This window comes from Macaca nemestrina, chromosome 1 (assembly GCF_043159975.1).
Source record: "Macaca nemestrina isolate mMacNem1 chromosome 1, mMacNem.hap1, whole genome shotgun sequence".
NCBI classification, from domain to species: Eukaryota; Metazoa; Chordata; class Mammalia; order Primates; family Cercopithecidae; genus Macaca; species Macaca nemestrina.
In genome coordinates this window covers 137,657,109-137,677,521 of record NC_092125.1, presented here as the reverse complement: position 1 = coordinate 137,677,521, position 20,413 = coordinate 137,657,109, and positions in this window count along the sequence as shown.

Sequence of the window (20,413 nt, the reverse complement as noted above, 5' to 3'; positions counted from 1 at the left end):
TAAACTTCACCACCTAATTATGGTTTTACCATATTACTCACTCACGCAATTATTTTCCATTAACAAAAGTTTCTCATATTGGAGAAACTGTGATATTCAGTGAACGACGACCATGAACCTTTATATTTCCTAGTATGATCCAGAACTCTTTGTAGAAACTATGGCCTCTGGCACAATATTTTCGCAGTCCTAAGAGTTTAGTATCCTATGATCTCAGTGGTATTTAACAATAAATCCTGAAATACGTGTTTTCAAAAGCAGTGGAAAAATGGATGTCAGGTCCATTAATCGCAGATGAAAAAAATTTCTCTGGGCTGGAATGTCAACCAGGCATTAGTGGTGCCTTGCACTAAAAAATCTATTCAAATGACCTTCTCATTAGGTCAGCCTGTCCTTCTGCCCTGAGATATTTTAAAAACTGAAACTGGCAGTTAGAGCTCTAATCCTTATGATACCCTAGGCTGTATGTAGTAGATATTTGGTCATAAGTATAGCCACAAGCAACTCCTGTGTAGCATTTTGCTCATAGCTGTCAGCTTGACCAGATCACATGCAAAATCGATTTAAAACTGCATGTTCTGTAAAGTAAATATGTCCATTATGTGGGAAGTGTTTCAGGGTAATTTGAAATAGTCTAAAAACACTCATTTGTAACTGAAGGATTTGTTTAAAATTGATTTTAGGCAAGGTACAAGTAAGCAAAACTGTGTTATATTATATTTAGACGAAAGGAAGCACTAAGAAAAAATTCTGAATTGTGCCTATCAACAGTGGTATGGTAAAAAAAATGTGACGCTGGCATTTGTGGTTGTATTATAAATGGAGTGATATTAAATGCTAACCATTTGAAAGTTGCAAATGCCCATTTACAAATTTCTGGTGTAAAAGCACAGTTGCACAATCAAAGTACATTTACAACCTGTGAATTGCTAAAGACTTGGGAGGCCGCATCTTGTCCCTGGCAGATGCTATCCACATTCCTCAGCTCTCCTGGTGGCATTCAGGGACAGAGGCTGCTTCTGGAGAGAAGAAGAATAAAGACTCCAAAAGGCTTAAATTAGAGTGGCTTTGAAATGAAATGCATTTTAAAAATGTGTTTTAGTGCTTCTGTAAAATGATGCTATTGTTGTGTTTGTCATACTTCTGTTAAAAATGAGGCCATTTATACAGCAATAGAGACACTGAATGGGAAAGAGAATTGGGAGATGTTGGAATGTTTGATGATATTCTTTTCCTTCCTGGGCATTGGGAAATTCCGCCGTTGTCATTCACATTAGCAGAGTGCAGAACATTAGCTTAGCAATGCCGGGATACCCGCGAGGGAGGAACCAAGGCTACTTTGCCCATGATGTTAACCTCTTGAGTGCCACATTGCTGGAGGGTTTAATGTGTATGGAGGGATATGGGGAGGAGTTATAGGAAGCCATTTAGTGGAAATACTATTGCACAAAGCGTGATGGGCAAACCCAAAGGACAAGAATATTGTACCATAATGTCTAGGTACAGCCTTTGTTTCCCAACAGTTCTGGTATTTAGAGGGCCACCCTTTTCCAATGTGAATATGAATACTCCAGAGACTGCACGCCCTCCCTACCATGCCCACTCCTCTCATCCTTCTCTACATTCACTATTAGAAGAAACCTTTGGAAGGTAGAAAAATAGAAAAGATCTGCTTGTTCACAGCTATTCTATTTTGATCTACACCTCTAATAAGTAATTTTATTTTTTCTTTAATCTTAAGACCCACTCCTTTCAGAAACATGTTAAAAATTTAGGTTTTGTGCTGTATGTGTCCTGGAGCTCTAAGTTTTATAATAAATGTAGTATTTATGAGCTTATTCTTAGAGATATATGATTTGCTTGTATTTATTTTTTTAAAAATTGGGGCATCTTCAAGGAATCAGGAGCCTTGCTTGGAGCACAGAGTTAACAAAATACAGTCTCTGTCCTCCAGGATCTTACACTGTGGGGTTATGGTTAGCTCATTTGTTTGCAAAGCAGTTTGTATAATTCCTGCTTTCCCTTATCCCAAATTGCCAGAAAAACCATGTAGAACACTCCATCCTCCAACCCAAGGAACATAAATAGAAGTATTTAAAAAATAAAATTTTGCTTAGGAACTGAGAACAGAATGTTCTTTCTGTAAAAAAAAAAAAAAGAACTCATAATTAAATAAAGTCTTATCCGGTTTGTATTAGGCAAAAAGTCATATTTAGAGAATATTCTATCTTTTAACCTTGTTTGTTCTTTCTACTTTCTTAATATACAACCGTTCAGTTCATTGATACATCCATTTGTTCATTACATTTTCTTGAATTTTTATTACCCAAATCAAGAACCTCATTGCCCAGTGGAGGAGAAAGTATAAATAGCAAATTTTAACATTTCACTAGTTTGTGTCAGAGAGGTACTTGAAGAAAGTGTTTTAGGCACAAAGAAGAACAAAAACTAACACAGCTGGTCAGGAAGTGAGAACGTTTGTTTTGGAGATGATGAGTTTTTAAAGTAAAGATGCAAGGGAAGAGCATGCTAAACAGAAGGAACAGTATGTGCAAAGACACAGAGGCTTGAACAATCCTGGAAGGTGGAGGAAATGTGGTTATTTGGAGGTTTCTTGAGAGACAGCTACAATGAGAGAAATGAGGTTGGGAGATAGGCAGGGAATGGAAAGTGAAGAGTTTTATAAGCCAAGTAAATAAATAAAATGATTCCTTTGGCAGAAGGAGTAACGGATTGTTTTTGAGCATGGAGTGATCGCTGCAACAGTAGGAAGGATCACTTTATAAAAAGCAAAACATTAAAACAAAAGAAAGAAAAAAAGAGATTGCTTTGAAATGATATGGGAAGTAGTGGACAACCAGCTCTGATTTCATGAAGGGAATCTACAGAAGAGATAAGAGAAACCTCGACAGGGCAGTCACTGTGAGACTGGAGAAGATGAAGGTTCCCATTGTATTAAATAGTATTTGGTAACCCATGAGATAGAATATCTTGGTGGGGGAGAAAGGAGACAAGAATGACTTTAGATTTATCAGATTGTGCACTTGGCAAATGGTAGCACAAAGCAGAAAAAACTGCTAAGAAGAGCATGTGCTGGGGACCAGGTCATTCGTTTGGTTTAGGACATGCTAAGTCTTAGGTGTCTGTGGGTAGTCAACAGCTTCCAGGTCCACGGAATCCTGCTGCTAGATCCCAGCATAGCATGCCAGGCAGTTGACAGCTCCTTTGCTTTCTTCATGCTTCTCTGTTTCCTCAGATGTCCTGTTCAGTAAGAAGGGGATGAGGAGGAAAAGTGTCAGGTGAGGAAAGAGAGAAAGTTGACCATGGCCTCCTTTTGCTTTTAAATTACTGCAAGTCTCAGCCAAGAGAGGAGAGAAACTGCAACTCTAAATTGAGTTTGGAGCATTGAATACTAGATGATATGGGATATTTTAGTTATAGATATGACTGAGTTTTTCTATGTAAGTGACTTTGTGACTTTTGTTATCTGAGAGAAACAAGAGAATATGGACAGTCCCTCTCATTGGTTCAACTTAATGATATTTTGACTTTACAATGGTGTAAAAGTGATACACGTTCAGTAAAAGCTGTACTTTGAGTACCCATACAACCATTCTGTTTTTCACATTTCAGTATTCAATAAATGACATGAGATAGTCAACACTTTGTGATAAAATAGGCTTTGTGTTAGATGATTATGCCTGACTGTAGGCTAATGTAAATGGCTTGGGCATGTTTAAACTAAGCTAAGCTATGATGTCTGGCAGTTTGGCATCTAAATGCATTTTCAAATTATAATATCCTCAACTTATGATGGGTTTATCAGAATGTAACCCCATTGTAAGTCAAGGAGCATCTGTAGTTGGAATAGTCTTCCAGTGAGAGGAGAAGAACTAGTGCCGCAGAGGAAATTTGGCAAGACAGTGGGTGACCAAAGTAAAGCTGCATTATAATTACCATCTTTGAGTCCAGTGTCTACATAGGGGGAAAAGAAAAGGTCTCAGACTAAAGCTTGGGTAACACCAGTATTTAAAGAGCCAGCAGCAGCAGAAGAAGAGGCATCTTTAAACAAAAAAATACTGGGAAATAGCATTCTCCACTCTGTTAAATCTCCACAGATTTAAATCTCATACCAATGGTTTTTATCACCACCTATCTTTTCAGATAAGTCAGCTGAAGCTTAGAGAGGAAATTAGTCTCCCAAGGTCACATAGCTAGTGTGTGGCAGAATTAGGATCTGAAGCCTGCTGTGCCTGATATCAAAACCACTATGCTAACTATTCCCTATATCTTTAAAAAAGATCATAAACTTTGAATTGTAAGGAGAATGTGAATAAAGAACCCAGAGTGATATAAGAATAAATAATATGTTGAACATTTCATAGACAGGATTGATAAGAATCTGATGCTCACTCCAAGTACTGCAAATAAAATTGGCATGTGATTCAAGAGACTGTAAGTCTCCTGGGTCAAATCCTAATACCAAACTTGTGCTGGTTTCTCTCTGATGTTTGCCACAATGGGGGCTGCCATTCAAGTCAAGGAGTGGGGTCAGATGGAGATCCAGAGGAACCCTAGTGACTGGCTTGTTTCTACAGCGGCCCTACATGTGGGGAAGGCCCCAGGAGACTGTTAATTGTTTCTACCCACCCTTCACCCACTTCCTTTTGGTAGGTTTTTTTTTGTTTTTTTTTTTTTGTTTTGTTTTTGTTTTTTTAGTTGTGATTCGTTGCTATGAAAAAGCTTTATTAGAACAATTTTACATTTGGTTTTAATTATGTACCAACGTGAGGTTCTTTAAATAATACGTTCATTTAAGAAAATGAAATATTGGCCTTTATGGGTCACTTCACATATTAAAAAACATGCTCATAAAGGAAGCCCCAAGCGAATTCAAGAAGCGTAAGATTCACTTGTTATTTTACTTTTTATTAATACTGATTTATAATGAGAATAAAGACATACCTTTCTTAAAAATAAGTGCTAGTAATGTGGGCTATAATTTGAGAAGTGGAAAGCTTTAGCAAACCTTCCATGGTGGGAGCCGCCATGGAGAGGGGCTGATTTGCCATTAGCAGTGACTCTTTTTTCTTGTTCTTAAATATTTCCTTCATGTTTGATTCAGTCTTCATTTAAGTGTTAATTTTGCATTTTTTTTTTCTTTAGAAACATCTTGTAAAGCAGTAAAAATAAAAAATTGTTTCTTTTGAAAGACAGCTGATTACTGAGGTGAGAGAACCCAGTCACTGCCCCAAACAGTACAGCATTTATATTGTTAAACTGGAAATGAATCTGAAGCCTCCTGGTTTTCCATTCTCCAGTACTGCATGTCCATTCTTTCTACTCTTCCAAACTTGCAAATGTCATCATATTTTAAAAAGTGCCTTATTGATAGTACAATTTTCAAGTAAATTGAAATTTCCCTCTTTTTAAATCCAAGTTCCCTCTTGCTTCCCTCTCTCTCATACCACATCTCTCTCTCTCTCTCTCTCTCTCTCACACACACACACACACACAGCACAGCACAGCATAGCACAGCACACACTAGATTAATAGTACAGAGAGGCTGCTTTGCATGGCATTTGCCCTGCATATAGACCTGACCGTCAAAGGAAGACTCTGTCCTGACCCCAGCAATACTTTTTATTTGATTTCTTAAATTAATTTTTTATTTGTAATCTCAGGTTTTGTTGACCCTGGAGAACCTCCTGAAAGAGCAATTGGAGAGCTGATTTCAGTTTGTAGACAAGTCTATGAAGAATAAGAAAGAATAGCATAGTCCGATAGGCCAAATTTTGGATTTATATTTTAGAGGTCAGAGTGCAAATTCCATTAAGGTTGTACTTACAATAAAATTTCTTTTAAATCTGTTTTTCATCTTTAGTTTGGAAATCTACAATATAATCTATGATTCAGAATATTTCCTATATTGGGGAAAAAGCTGAGTTGTAAAAACTAATATAATGACCATGGCTATAAAGAAGGTTTTATTATGTTATGCCTTCATTGACCTCAACATGAAAGAGGAATCCAGAGGTGAAGAAACACATTTGCAATGGAAAAATACTGCTTTAGAAAAATAAAATAAAAGAGGACTCTCACGTCACAAACAGAATTTCTACTAAACTCTGGGTGCGACGGACTGGTTTGGTCTTGCATTAACTTTAGGACTTTGGTGTAAATCGGCTTGTGGAAGCTTGAGGGGGAATGGTAGAGGAGAGGAGAGAGAGAGGAAGGCTTCTTCCCTTAGTCTGTGACCTCCCATCCTCAAATCTATCTGGCTCATGGACTAAGAGAATTTGGATAGGGTCCTGTTTTCATCCATCTCCATCCTTATTCCCACAAACATGTCTTCATTAATTCTATCACTCTGTGATCTTGAGCAAGTTACTTAACAGATGCGGGTCTCAATTTTCTGATTTTCTCAGGAGCTCAGTGAATAATTTCAAAGGCTGGGCAGGTAATAAAATAAATGAATGATGTGGGGAGAACTAGACTTTAAAGTCCTGTAGCAAACCTTATAGTGTGCATCCCAGAGAGCTTATTCAAATGACTTCATTTATTCATTTTAAATTTTAGATGCCAAATCTTAACATGTCCCTAGGCAAGATTAGGCCACACTTGGACTAGATACTCTCTAAATTATCTTCAAGACAAAATTCCGTGAATTATCTGTAAGCCATCATACAGAATGTATTTTCTCCTACTCATGTCATTCTCTGAGACTCAATGGGGACCAGGAGATCTGTCCCAACTGGCTTCATGTAAAATATTTATTTAAGATTTTCTGGATCTGTAGTCAGTGTGATTGAATCCTTTTCTCCCACAGAACCCTCCTTGAGCTAGTAAAGTCTGTATTGGAATCCATACTCTTTTGTCTGAGGCAGATCAGATTGGGGAATATGACAAATCAAAGTACTCACTCAAATATTAAACTCTAATGAAATCTTGGCATTTAAAAATGTGCTATTACAATTAACTAGCTCGCTCCATCCCTCCTGGAATACCATCTTTTCTCTTTCTCCAGTACTGGTGACTACAGTCTGCTGTAGTCAGATTTTTGACTTTCTAGAAGGAGTCTCCCTGTGGGGTAGAAAGGGAAGCCCATCTGAAGGTCACTTGCATATTCCAAACTATTAGCCACTATTGAAAATGAAAGGACTAGATTATTGATGTCTGAATCGATTGGCAGTAAATGGTGTCAAGATGAAAGAGCATAAGCTCAAGATGTGAGAGCATCATAAACTCAAAGGAATATTTAGCATCTGCATATCAAAATTGTACCCAGAATCCAACGATTACACAACATGTAAGTTCTTTGTTTCTTTTAAGAGTAATGAGACTATTTCACAAGATTGACTGTGATGCATATGACTATGATGAAGATGACTATTCTGGGTCATCTTTAGGGATTCTGCTGTAGGTAGACCTTTGCTGTGTTGGTATTTTTATGTCAAATATAAATTTAAAATCTGAGGCAAGTAAGTTTAAATGAATGCTGTGTGTGTGTGTGTGTGTGTGTGTGTGTGTGTGTCCTGACTAATCAGGCCAGGAATTCTCCTGTTGGCATCTTGACTGTCACCTCCTGAGGGTGGGATTGTGCTTCTCAGTCTAGGTTTCCTTGGATTTAGTGATGATTTAGTGATGGGCCTGCTGTTTTTGCTGGGTTACCTCAGGAGGGAAATGCCTCAGAAAGGGACATCCAAGTCTAAGGCTCTGGCTCATGTTGCTCAATCATGGGCTGGCCGGCCCTCAACTCCATGCACTGTTTTTCTGGTCCAGGTAACCCTGGGAGTTCCCAGGAGAACTGAGTGCCTGTGACTGTGCTAATTGCTACCGTGAAGCTTCCTCTCCTCTCTGCTCCTTTCTGGCACACCAGCCCCCTTATCCTGTGGCTCACAAGGCCACTGGCCATCTGGCCATGGCAGCTAGTTCTGGGCGGCTCTGTGACTTCGCTGACATTAGGAAGCTCTACCACTTTCTATTCCAATTATGGGTTGCTGAAGGGAGAAAAGTCTTCCTTTGCCTTTAGTGTTTATAATTTCTTAGGCTACAGCACAGAGAGGCTTTGCTCTCTGAGTTCTACTCACTGGCCCTAGGAGAGTATTATTTTAATTTATTTGGAATTTGGCACAATTTCCCTTAAACCAAATTTAGGAACTGTACACAAATCATTCTTTCCAACCATCATTCCTTTTAGGGTCTTTGATTGAACAGAAAATTTTTCTTCTATCAAGATGATTCATAGTGCTATCAGGACTTCCTTCCTCTCTCCTTTCTTTTCTTCCTTTCTTTCTCCTACTCTTTCTATTTTCCCTTCCTTCCTCCCTTCTCTCATCCTTCCCTCTCGATTACTGATATATGGAGGAAAGATCAGGAGGGAACAGTTGACAGAGGATCCCTGGCTTGTGGGGAAGTGGGGACAGTGAACATAAGGATGGTACAGAGAAGTGTTGACAGACATTTACTTCCCAAGTTGCCTCTGTGAGACCTTCTCACTGAATTCCCTCAGATGGAGTTGAAAAGCACTTGACTACATCCCCTTGCTACGTGGGAGATGGAGGTCTGAAGGTAGTTTTCTTGCTCCCACAGATATGATACTTCTGCAATACACTTTGGGGGAGAGGCATCAGTAGAGGAGGGGGTTAATGAAAAAACTACTTATTTATTTTTTTCTACCACAAATAACCCAGAATGAGGCCTGTCATATAAGATGAGGAACTAAGGACAAAAGGTAAGCCCTGATTCTTAATTTATCTGTCTGTCTCTGTGGGTTTAAGTTAACCCTTGTTAGTGAGTCCCCATCATATTGCTTTCTAATTAAAACATATATATGTCTAATGAGTTTCCAGAATAATAAGGCATTTGTAATACTTTAATGAAGGACATTCTTTTCATCTTTATTTACTCAGCAGCATAATCAGGACCAACTTAGAAAGGTTAGATGTGGTCAAAATAAATTTATGAAGAGTGGCTATTAAGGGGTAGAGCATATGTACGCTGACTGTGGTTAAATAACAGTAAGTAGGATGTGTTTATTAAAATGATGCGCGGATTTTATCCCTTCATTCTTGATGTCTCTTAGTACCTGACATTATACTGGTATGGTTTCCATGGAAACAGCACACACTCTTCCTTTCAGCTGACCTGAAGTTCAAGCCCTGCTGTTGCAATAGAAATTCTCAGAAGCACCTCCACTTTTATTAAAAACAAAAATACCAAATCTATGCAAAAAGTAAAAGCAGAAAAAGAGGACAAAGTATCCATTGACGATACTGCAGGAGAGAAGAGAGAATACACAATATTTTCATTAAGATAGAATCAAGAAACAATTACTATGCTAGAGGTTGAGAGTCTGTCATTTCCTTCCCCTAAATTACCTTAGAATTGATCCTCCTGAGCCTGCCTTAACATCTTCACCTTTCATTTCTAATTCAATATGTTCTACTATTTTTAGTTTTCTGGAAGTATCTCTTTTACTGATTTAAGAACCTGCTTCTTCGTGACTCACAAAAAATGTTGATCCAGTCTATACACTGCATCTTTAATAAAGGGAGGTTAACTTTAGGGTGGGATTGCTGGAATAAGACGTTTCACAAGGAGGAACAAAGTGGGTCTCTTGTCCATAGCCTCCTTTTATTTGTTAAATTAGCAAAGATGCTTTGGGTTGCAAGTAACAGAAAACTTCTTGTGGTCTATATAAGAAGGTGGATTCATTGGCTTATGCAACCAAGGTTCCAGAGAGGAGGCATACTTTGATCTGGGATCTGGGTCTGTTCCTCTAGAATTTTCTAAACTTTGGCCTCTTAGAGCTGACATAGTCTTCAGGCCGGCTTCTGAACTGTAGCAAAATGCCCAAAGCAATTACCCAGATTATATCAGCCTGCCATACAAAGGCGAAAAAAATGAGGATGATCTATTCAAGAAATTCCTACCAAATAGCATCTTCAGCCCCATTGTTCTGATTATGCCAAGGGCACACCATGAGTCCATAACTGAGCAGGACATGGGGTAAAATGGATTGGCTTTGGGCCTGAGTCATAGGTTCAACTTCTGGGCCAGGTGAAGTTAGTCTCCTCCAAAGCATGTAGACTGCGTGGCAGAAAGATGGACATCAGTGTAAAATTTGGAGATATTACCAAGAGAAGAATAGATAGATACTGGGAAAACAGACATTGTCCATTTCATAGGGCTGTATCATGCTGGAACCATGAGTCTCAAGCCAGTTTTTCATAGTGCCCAGCATATACATATCTCTGTTGTTTTCTAATGAAAAAAAAATATATATATAGACATAAAATGAGCTTTCAGAAGAATAAGGCACTTGTGATACACATACAACTAGCTGTCAGAGTTTAGAAAATTCCAGAGTAACAGACACAGAGTCCAGATCAAACCATTCCTCTGCTCTGGACCCTTGGTGATGTAAACCAATGAATCCCTCTTCTTATGTAGACCACAGAAAGTTTCCAGTTACTTGCAAGTCAACACATCTTTGCTAATAAAGCAAACAAAAGGAGGCTGTGGACAAGACACCCACCTTGGGACTCCTTTTTCATGTGAAATGTCTTATTCCAGCAATCCCACCCTAAATAACGTTAACTGCCCTTTATTATAAATGTCATTTATAAGTGAACCTCTTTGGGATTCTAAATCAAATCTCAGGTCTGGAGAGAGATGTTAGCTAGATTTCAATCTCACCTACTTTCCTATTCACAATTTAACCTTCTCAATTTAACACTATTTAATATTACAGCTAGCCCTCCCAATCTCATTTTCTTGTCTTCCATAGCCCTTAACACTTTTTACCATACTACAAAATTTAATGTTTGCTGTGTTTATTGTTATATTTGTTGTTTGTTATATTCATTGATATATCCCAAGCACTTAGTGAGTATCTGGGATATAGTAGATGCTCAATAAGTACTTGTCTAACAAATGAATGGATTGTATAAATAAATAGTTGAATTTGATCAGGTACTTTCTGGCCATTTGCTAAGGCAATTTGATTGATCTGATTTTTGACAATTGAATATAGTGCTCAAATCTCTATTTCTAAAATACCATTCCACAGGGATTTTTGTACATGTAGCTTTTTGTGCTGCTGTAGGCAGAAAACAGTAACCTCAACCTGCGTTAGACATTTTAAGGGAGGTTTGTTTTTTGGCTCCTTAAATCCCTTCAGTTGGTTGGAAATGAGAATAGAGGTATATGTGGAAAGCACAGTTCTACCGTCAGGGCTGCAAAACTCTCCTTCATCCAGCCAAGATCAAGACCTTTCTGGGCTTGGAAGAGTTAACCGTGTCTTAGAGGAGCTCTCCGCTGCCCACTTAGCATGCCAGTGGGTATCTAGAAGCACTTGCCTTCAAGCTTCTCAGGACAATTTGCAATTTGATGTCAACTTGAAAGCAAGATGTTTTCCTCAGTTTAGGGCAAAAACCTACCTCTTTTCTCTATAGTGGCTATTCAGCCTGAGTAGCATGGCTCATGAACCTTCTAAGCAATTTCTTCACAAAGCAAATCTTGATAGCACTAGAGTTAAAGGCCAGGTCAGGGAAGAGCCCTGGCAGGTAAATATTCTGCTCTGGGTGGCCTCAAGGGAGGGATAAAAAATCATATCTGCTCTCTTGTGAGAAAGGCTAAAATTCACAGTGTTGTTTAGCTGGTTGTTGACTTTTACTCAGGATGTTTTGGTTGCTAAGGGCACATGGTAACTTTCATGTGAGCTCTACCTATGAACCTATCATCATATTCCACGAGTCATGCAAGGGGTTCTAATTTAGTACATAATTCAATTCTTCCACCACCAAGATGTCAGGGTAGAGGGTTCAAGACTTCATCCCCTGGAGAGCATATCCCTAGCTCTGGAGTGAACTCCATCTAATTATTCCAAACAAATTCCTTTTCTGTGGGCTGCCTTACTCTGATTCTGAAATCCAAGTGACTTGCAGAGATGATACACACTAATACATAATTCTGTCGGGTTATATGTAGCACTTCCAGCCAGAAATCAGCCTTACTATGACAATTATGTAAAAGGTTCTATTGAAACAGTTGTGCCTGCCATAATCCTTGTCTCTAAGGTTAGATACAGTTACCTCTATAGTTACCTGGACAGTTCACCATGCTCAGGGAGCTATATGTAATAATCATCAGAGGCAGGGATTAAAAATATTTAACACCCTGTATACTGTGAACGCCAGACAATCTCAATGGAGGGCGGCCAGTGAGTTGAATACATCAGCCTTGCCCAAAGAGATGTGTGGGTGGTGCTATCAGCCACTAGCTCCCCTTCACCATCTATGAATTAAATCGTTACTTTTCAAGAGTCCTCATGTGTCATCCCACTATCTATTTCTCCAGATGAGAAAACCATTTCTAAGGGAGATGAATGACTTGCTTAAAGTCACACAGAATTTAAATGTAACCCAGATAAATTCTGGAGCCCCATGTGATCAAATCTTTGTATATTTTGTCCCAGGAAACACATTCTAGAAACCAGAAGTAATTATGCATATTTTGAATCCAGTTTTGGTTTTTCAAGGAAGTGACAAAGAGAAGAGTACATTCTTAATGCATGGCTAAAGTCATCTTCCTCCACTACTTCCTTTCTTAGCGTGTTTTACATAGACTGCAGCTGCTACTCAGCAAGCCTGTCTATTTTCCTCCCATCACTTTCTCAAAAATTGTTCCAGAAACCCCGCAAACTTGAGTTAAACAATCCCCCTTCCCCTGTTGAAGGAACACTGTGAGATTTTGCCCAGTGGTTGGCCTGGCCAGGCTGTGGGAGGAGCCCGATGGACCAGGAAGCCGTATCACCCATCCTACTCAAAGGGAAGCACCTGGAGGCTACTGAGAAATGCAGTTCTCCTATCAGTATCTGACAGCTTTCCCAGTGAAAAATCATTTTTGGAAATTTCAGTCGAATATAATTCCAAACCTCAGGGCACACATAACCTCTAGGAGCTGGAGCCAAGACCTCAGCTGGGGTCTCTAGGGTCCATGCAAATGGATATTATGTCTCATTTATGCTCAGCACACAGTAAATGCACAGTAAATAGTCCTTAAATACAGAAATAATTCTGGGGATACTGTCAGGAAAATAATCTCAAAAGAAAAGAATGTCAGAAGGGAAAAGGAGTGGAAAGTGCAAAAGTTTCTGCTCTCCCTTCTTTTTCCTCTCTTTTTACCTTCCATTTTTTCCTGCAGAATAATTTGGATTGACCATCTACATTGGTTTAAGAAATACACTGACTGACAGTTCCATTCTTCTGTTTGCTTTATGCAGGCCCTTTGGAATTGACTTTTATGGTCAGTCTCCATTTTCTCTTCCTGTCACTTTCCTCCTTCCTTTTTCACTGTATGCATGAGAGTAATTTTCTGCTATATTGTTATTTTGGAAGGTCTCTGGCAGGGTGGCAGTAAATGACACAGCTAACTGATACAGATTTTAATGACTTAATGCTATCATAATTTCTAATAGAAACGTAAGTGGAGACAGGAGTAATGTTTTAAAAGATATAAAAATGAAAAGTGGATCATAGAAAAGATGTTCATGAGAAATTACTGCGGCAGAGAAGGAAGCAAGACAGGTAAGGATAAACTTGGTAAAGACGGGTCCATAAGAAAGATGCTATTAGTAAAAGGGAAAAAGTCACAGGAGAGAAAAATAACATTTTGGAAGTATGTCAGAAAGAAAAAAAATGATGACAAAGGGAAAAGGTGGACTGGCTTCTTAATAGAGGAAAAGAGCAAATATGAAATTACAGAAAAAGAAGGAAGGCTTGGCCTGTCTTATGAGCCAGGCTTGGTGACAAAGGGTAATAGCAAAAAGAATACTTAAGGTAATAATAGTCAATGAGGAAAGGCGGCACGGAGAAGCAGCGCGTTTCAGAATATCCAGGGTGGGAAAATCACTGCAGAACACAAAAGGAGAGAATAGAGATAGTGCAGGCCAGCTGGCAATTATTTTTTAAACCTCATGGAAGACTATTAGGTTCCTAGGAATTTGAAAAGGGAAAGGCAGCTCAAAATTTTTATATTTAAAAGTTTAATGAAAAGTGTTAAAGTAGGTCACAGAGAATACATGGATTTGGTGGGCTTTCTTGGGACCCAGGTAAACTTTGGTGAAGCTAATAAAATAGGCTAAGTGACCAGCGCAGGGCCAGCTGGATCAAATATGGGCTTCTAAGTGCCCTGAGTCAGACGTCCACCCACTGCCACCTCCTCCTCTCATTGTGTACCACTTCACTTCTTATGACTCCACCAGTGGTAGAGAACCTATATTTCTGCTTCTCTTTCTTTCTGCATACACACGGGGAAGACTGAACTTTCCCTTCGAAATGCAGATGAGCAGGTGCTTGTGCGTCTAGGTGGAAGCATACAAAAACTGATTCTCCATGGTTTTTTCTTTCTTCCTTTGTGTTTTGAAAATACAGCATATAAGTAGATTATTTCAGGTGTATTAAGGCCAACGGGTCAGGAAACAGTTGCCATAGAAGAGATAGTTTATTACTCCCAGGTCCCGAGAAGGGGACCCCATGCCACAGGGGGCATATGGGAAGCACTGGGGTAGGTCTTGAGGCACAGGGAGGGGAAGAACTGGGTGGGAAGGAAAGGTGAGGCAGGGCAGGCAGGGTTAGGCTTGGCTACTCTGAATGATTTGGGCAGGCTCTGGGGCACAGCAGCTGTCCATAGTTATCTGGTATCTGGCCCTGGGTGATAAGGACAAGTCTACAGTGGCCCAGAGTGTAAACCTGATAAAGGAAGTGCTTTGGGGTGTGGACTCTGGATTGGTGGGTTTGTATTTGAAACTGTGCCCCCCAGGGAGGAGAACTCCAGAGGAGAGTGGTGGGAGGGTGCAATGGTCTGAATGTTTGTGGCCCCCTCAAATTACTATGTTGACATCCTAATCCCTAGAGGGATGGTATTAGGTGAGACTTTGGGGAGGTGATTCAGTCACGAAGGTCGAGTCCTCATGAATGGATTTGTGTCCTTTTAAAAAAAGCCCTAGAGAGACCCTTCAGTTCCTTCTGCCATGTGAGGTCACAGCCAGAAGACAGCCATCTGTAAACCAGAAAGCAAACTCTGAGCAGAACCTGATTATGCTGGCACCCCAATCTTGCATTTTCAGCCTCCAGAACGGTGAGACCTAATGTCTATAAGCCACCCCATTTGTGGTATTTTGTTATAGCAGCTCCAATGGACTAAGACTGGGGACAGGGCGATAAGGGAAGCAGGAGGCCTAGGCAAGGTGACTGAGGCATATTATTGGGTTGTCTAGGGCAAGGCATCTCTAGCATATGCATGTAGGGCATTGAGAAAACAGCTAGTTTTCAGAGCTAGAAACATGGGTAATACCCTCTGCCTCAGTGGTTATGGTTGCATGTGCTGATAAGGGGATACTAGCTGATCAAAGCAACTTGCAGTGCTGTAAAAGGCTCAGACCTAGTGAGTGACTTTGCATGAGTGAGAAATTTGTAAGCCACTGGAGTTTTTTGTTATCAAAGCATAACCTAACTGATCCTCACTAATGTCCCACCATATCAACTGTGGGAATTCAGTAAGGTAACACAAATAAAACACTTCCTGATACACAATATAGTCTCAGTAGAGTTCATTATTTCCTAATATTTGTATGATTTGCCAATATTATTTTTCTTCCTAGACTGCTGTTTTACTTTTCTCTGACATCTGATACATTGATACCCATTTCAAATAATTTCAGCTGACTTGTAATATGTAGCTATGCATATGCTTTGCATTCTTGACTATATTTATTCTGAGAACAAAAGAGTAAGGCAATTTTTAACATCCCGCTCCTACTGCTAATACAATATTAAAAATTATTGTTGTTGTCACTGATGCTTTTCCATTTCGGACATGAGGAAATCAAAGATGAGGGAAGTCACACACCTAGCCCAAGGTCATACTGCAGGTAAGTGGCTGAGATAGGATTTAATCCCAACTATGTCAGACTCCAATCCTAGTCCTAACCACCATGTTATACCACATCACACTTCCAGGATACATGACAAATTGGAGAGCTTCAACACAGTGAAATACAAAACTGAAAGTGCTGTAAAAATTAAGAGCTTTCTTGGCACCAAAAGCAGCCTTCCATCAGCTTCAGTGCTCAGTCTGCATTCCCCTAGGCAGCCTGACCTCCTGCACCCAACCTTGGGAGGAAGTGAACACTGACCGTGCTGCTGGGACAGTACTGTGAAATCATTCTCCCCAGCACGCTGCCACATTTCAGGATAGCCGCTTTGTGCTCTTTCACATTCTGCTTCCTCTCTTCCAACCTGACTTCAGTCTCTCCCTTGCATACCACTGTTTGGCTACTGCTTTCTGCCTTTACTGCCTCCGCTATAGAAACAGAAAGCTGAATTCACTGCTCAATCTCTGTGAAAGCTAGTGGTGTCCATGGAAGCAGCTCTGGACCATGGGACACAAAGGGAAATCTGCTGGGGGATGCCTGGGAAAGATATTTCACTTCCTAATGAAACAGATAGGTGCGAAAGGAGACATCTCTGATAATGCCATTTCCCTTTCACCCTGTCCTGAGAACAGATGTGATACCTGGAGCCACTGCAGTCATCTTGCTACTATGAGGCAATGAGCATGCAGATAAAAAGCGCAGAGTTGTCAGTGACAGCCTGAACCATACGAAAGAGCCCACGTTCTGACGTTGTCACAGAGCAGCTGCACACAAAAAACAGCAACACCCATCCCCTGGCCTCTTGTTAGGCAAGAAGAGCAAACCTTTCCTTGTTCAATCCACTATGAATCAGATTTTTCTTTTATTTTCAGCAGCGTGTGTTCCTAAATTATATATCATATCATTAAAAGTTTTCATATATATCATAAAATAACATAATTGGAATTTATCCTGATTTACATATCTAATTTCCAATTTTGGATAATTTAGATTATGCCAATGTTTTAACTAATTTAAATAATCCCATGTTGGACATCTTTGTATATAAAGCCTTTTTCATATTTATAATTTCACATTTTCTTTACTCAGGATTAACTTTCTAAAGTAATTTAAGGCTTTTGATACATATTGTTGAAAAGCTTCACAAAATGTTTTCACCAATTCTTGGCATTCTGTCTTTTGAAACACTGTACTGTAGTGCGTAGACCCCATTACCTGCTTCGTAAATGAAGGAAGCAGACAACCTGAGCAAGTCTAAATGAAACTCTGCCAGACTAAATTTTATGCATTTCATCTAAGAAAAAAACTACCTTGATATGTGTTTCAATGTGTTTGAAAAGTATGAAAGAATAAAACCTTATATAAAATGAGGCATTAATATTATATAACAGTTGTATACAAATGGGTTTTTCTTATATTTACAAAGGTGAATGCTCTGGTGAGGGATTGCAGATGCATTAATTTGATTAAAAGACTTAAACAGAATCACAGGTTTTCTCTTGGGACAGAACTTGGGGCTCTTTTAGGTACACTCTGCTGGTACAGGGTAGAAGGATTGAATGGAAGTGTTGGATGACATGTATCTGGTGCATGGACCTTCAAGGGTGCTTTCCATATACTTCTCATTTCACTGTAATATTTAAATTATCACATCACTATTTCCATTTTACAGATAAAGAAACTGAAGCATGGCCAAGTTAAATGCCTTGCCCAAGGTTGCAGCAACAGTTCATGGCATTTCAGGGATCCTAGCATCAGTCGGTCTGTCTGATTCCCACATCTCTGCACCATCTATGCCTCCTCATCTATAAAAATGGGGAAAGTGATATGATTCATCCCATGCAGAGATGGGTCTAGAACCCAGTACCTCATGTCCTTTACATTACACTGGAACTCTCAAGGAGATAGTTAAGACACAGTGAATGAAATTTAGCAAAGACAACCTTTATAGATATTTTGATTCACCAAGTGACACTAATGGTGTTGGATTGTGGCAGTTGGGTCACATGTTCCTCACCCAGTTTGGGGGATAAAGTCAATTCTAATTTGGAGTTTGAGGAAACTCCAAAAAGACCTTTATGATAATGAAGCATTTCCTCAAGGAAAGAATGCCTCAGGCAAGCACTACTGTGAGGCCAACCCATTAAAATATAGTCTCAAGTCTAAAAGATCTGGACTCAAATCCCAGCCCACTCTGTGCTAACCATAAGACCCTGGACAAGTTATTTAAACTCTTCTGTGTCTCAATTTCCCAGCTTAGAAATTGGTATAAGAATGGTGTGTAACACATGAGGTTTTCAGGAAGATTAAATGAGACCAAAAATGCAGCCTCTGGCTCACAGGTAGTAAGTGTTCATTAAATCAGACAAGTCTTACATGAGTAGACAGTTCTCAAAAGAAGATACACAAATGGCCAACACACATATGAAAACATGCTTAACATCACTAATGATAAGGAAAATGCAAATCAAAACCACAATGCGATACCACCTTACTCCTGCTAGAATGGCCATAATAAAAAAATAATAGATGTTGCCGTGGATGTGTTGAAAAGGAACACTTCTACACTGCTGGTGGGAATGTGAACTAGCACAACCACTATGGAAAACAGTGTGGAGATTCCTTAAAGAACTAAAAGTAGAACTACTGTTTGATCCAACAATCTACTGGGATCCAACTACTCAGTAGATCCAAGATATTACTGGGTATCTACCCAAAGGAAAATAAGTCATTATGTGAAAAAAATATTTGCTCACTTATGTTCATAGCAGCACAATTCACAATTGCAAAACTGTGGCACCAACCCAAATGCCCAACAATCAACAAGTGGATAAAGAAACTATGGTATATAAATCAGATAAGTCTTAGATTGCAAGGATGTTGTAACTGGATCCAATCACTTACTTCCTCCCTTAGTGAACTTTATCCTGAATCTGCTTGCCACTTCTCTGCTGGTCACTGCCTGTCTAAAAACCATGACTCTGGATTCTGCTCAGCAGACTGAAGGGAACACAACTTTGATGATTCTCTATGCTGTACTTGGAGAAGGCTGGTTAGTCATAAGTTTTAAAGCAGGTCAGTAGAGTGGATTTCCCGTCTGCCAGCCTCCTTTGCAGTGGGTTGGGACTGAGTGACACCTTCTGGCAAATGAACTGTGAGTGGAAGTGACATGTATACTTCTGAGTCTGAGCGGTTAACAGCCAGTTAAGTGCTTCTCCTCTCTGTCTCTTTTCCTGTTGAGGTAAAGCCACATGTTCCAGATGGTCTGGCTATAAGATAGACAATGCCTATCTGACACTGAGAATCTGGGGGTTATTTGTTGTTGTTTGTTTTTGTAAAGACAAGTTCTTGCTGTGTTTCCCAGGCTGGTCTTGAACTCCTGGCTTCAAGTGATCCTCCTACCTTGGTGTCTCAAAGTGCTTGGATTACAGGTGTGAACCACACTGTCCAGCCTGGAGTTACTTGTTACTAAACAAAGATTCGGCAAGTGGTTTTCAATGTGTGGTCCAGGAACCCCTAGGTGTTCCTAAGACACTTGTGTGGGGTTTGCTAAGTGAAAACCATTTTCATAATAATGCCACGATGTTGTTTACCTTTGCCATTCTCATTCCGTCATGATTATATAGCTGAGTTTTTCCAGATGATTTATGTGATAATGTCATTGCTCTTATAGTTAATGACCTGTATCCTTGTATATTCTTGTGTTAAAATTTTTTCTGTTTAATTTCTAATGTGATAAATGTTAATAGGTAGAACATATATAAACAAAAGTTCTTTGAGAGTCCTCAATAACTTTTTAAAAAAAACGTAATGGGATCTTGAGACCAAAATATTTGAGAACCACTAGATTAGTTAGTACTACTTTGCCTAATACAGAAATTATATGGGCAATTTGGAGTGGGATATAGTGATCCTAACCTCTTTTGGTTTAAATCAATTTTAAAATTAATTTTCAAAGCTTTTTTATGAGAGAAGTACAGAATAAAAAATTAACGCATTTTGAATTCAATAAAGTTATTTTGGTGGGGTATACTGAAAGACATTGAGCGTTGATAGAATAGTTAGAAGATAGGTGTGGAATTTGAAAGCCTGGATCATAGAAAAATTAATGATACACAGAAGGAGAAATTGTAGAGCAGACACATTTTATTACTGAGCATATTAGTCAAATGTCAGTTGATAATTTCTACCCATAACATTAGCAAGAATTTTAGTGAATAAACTATCCAATGGCATATAAGTTTAGAATACTAGCTATGCTCTGGTTTTCCTAATTGTTAAAGCAAAGGGATTAAGATTTTATGAATACCTGTTTCCTGCTGTATATTTTATGAACATTACTAATAATTATTCATCCTTATAACCTATAAAAATGAATTTTAATGACAACCTCCATTTTATGGATGAAACTGACATTCACAATCAGAATCAGAATTTTTTAATTAAAAATTTAAAAATTTTTAAAAATTAGAA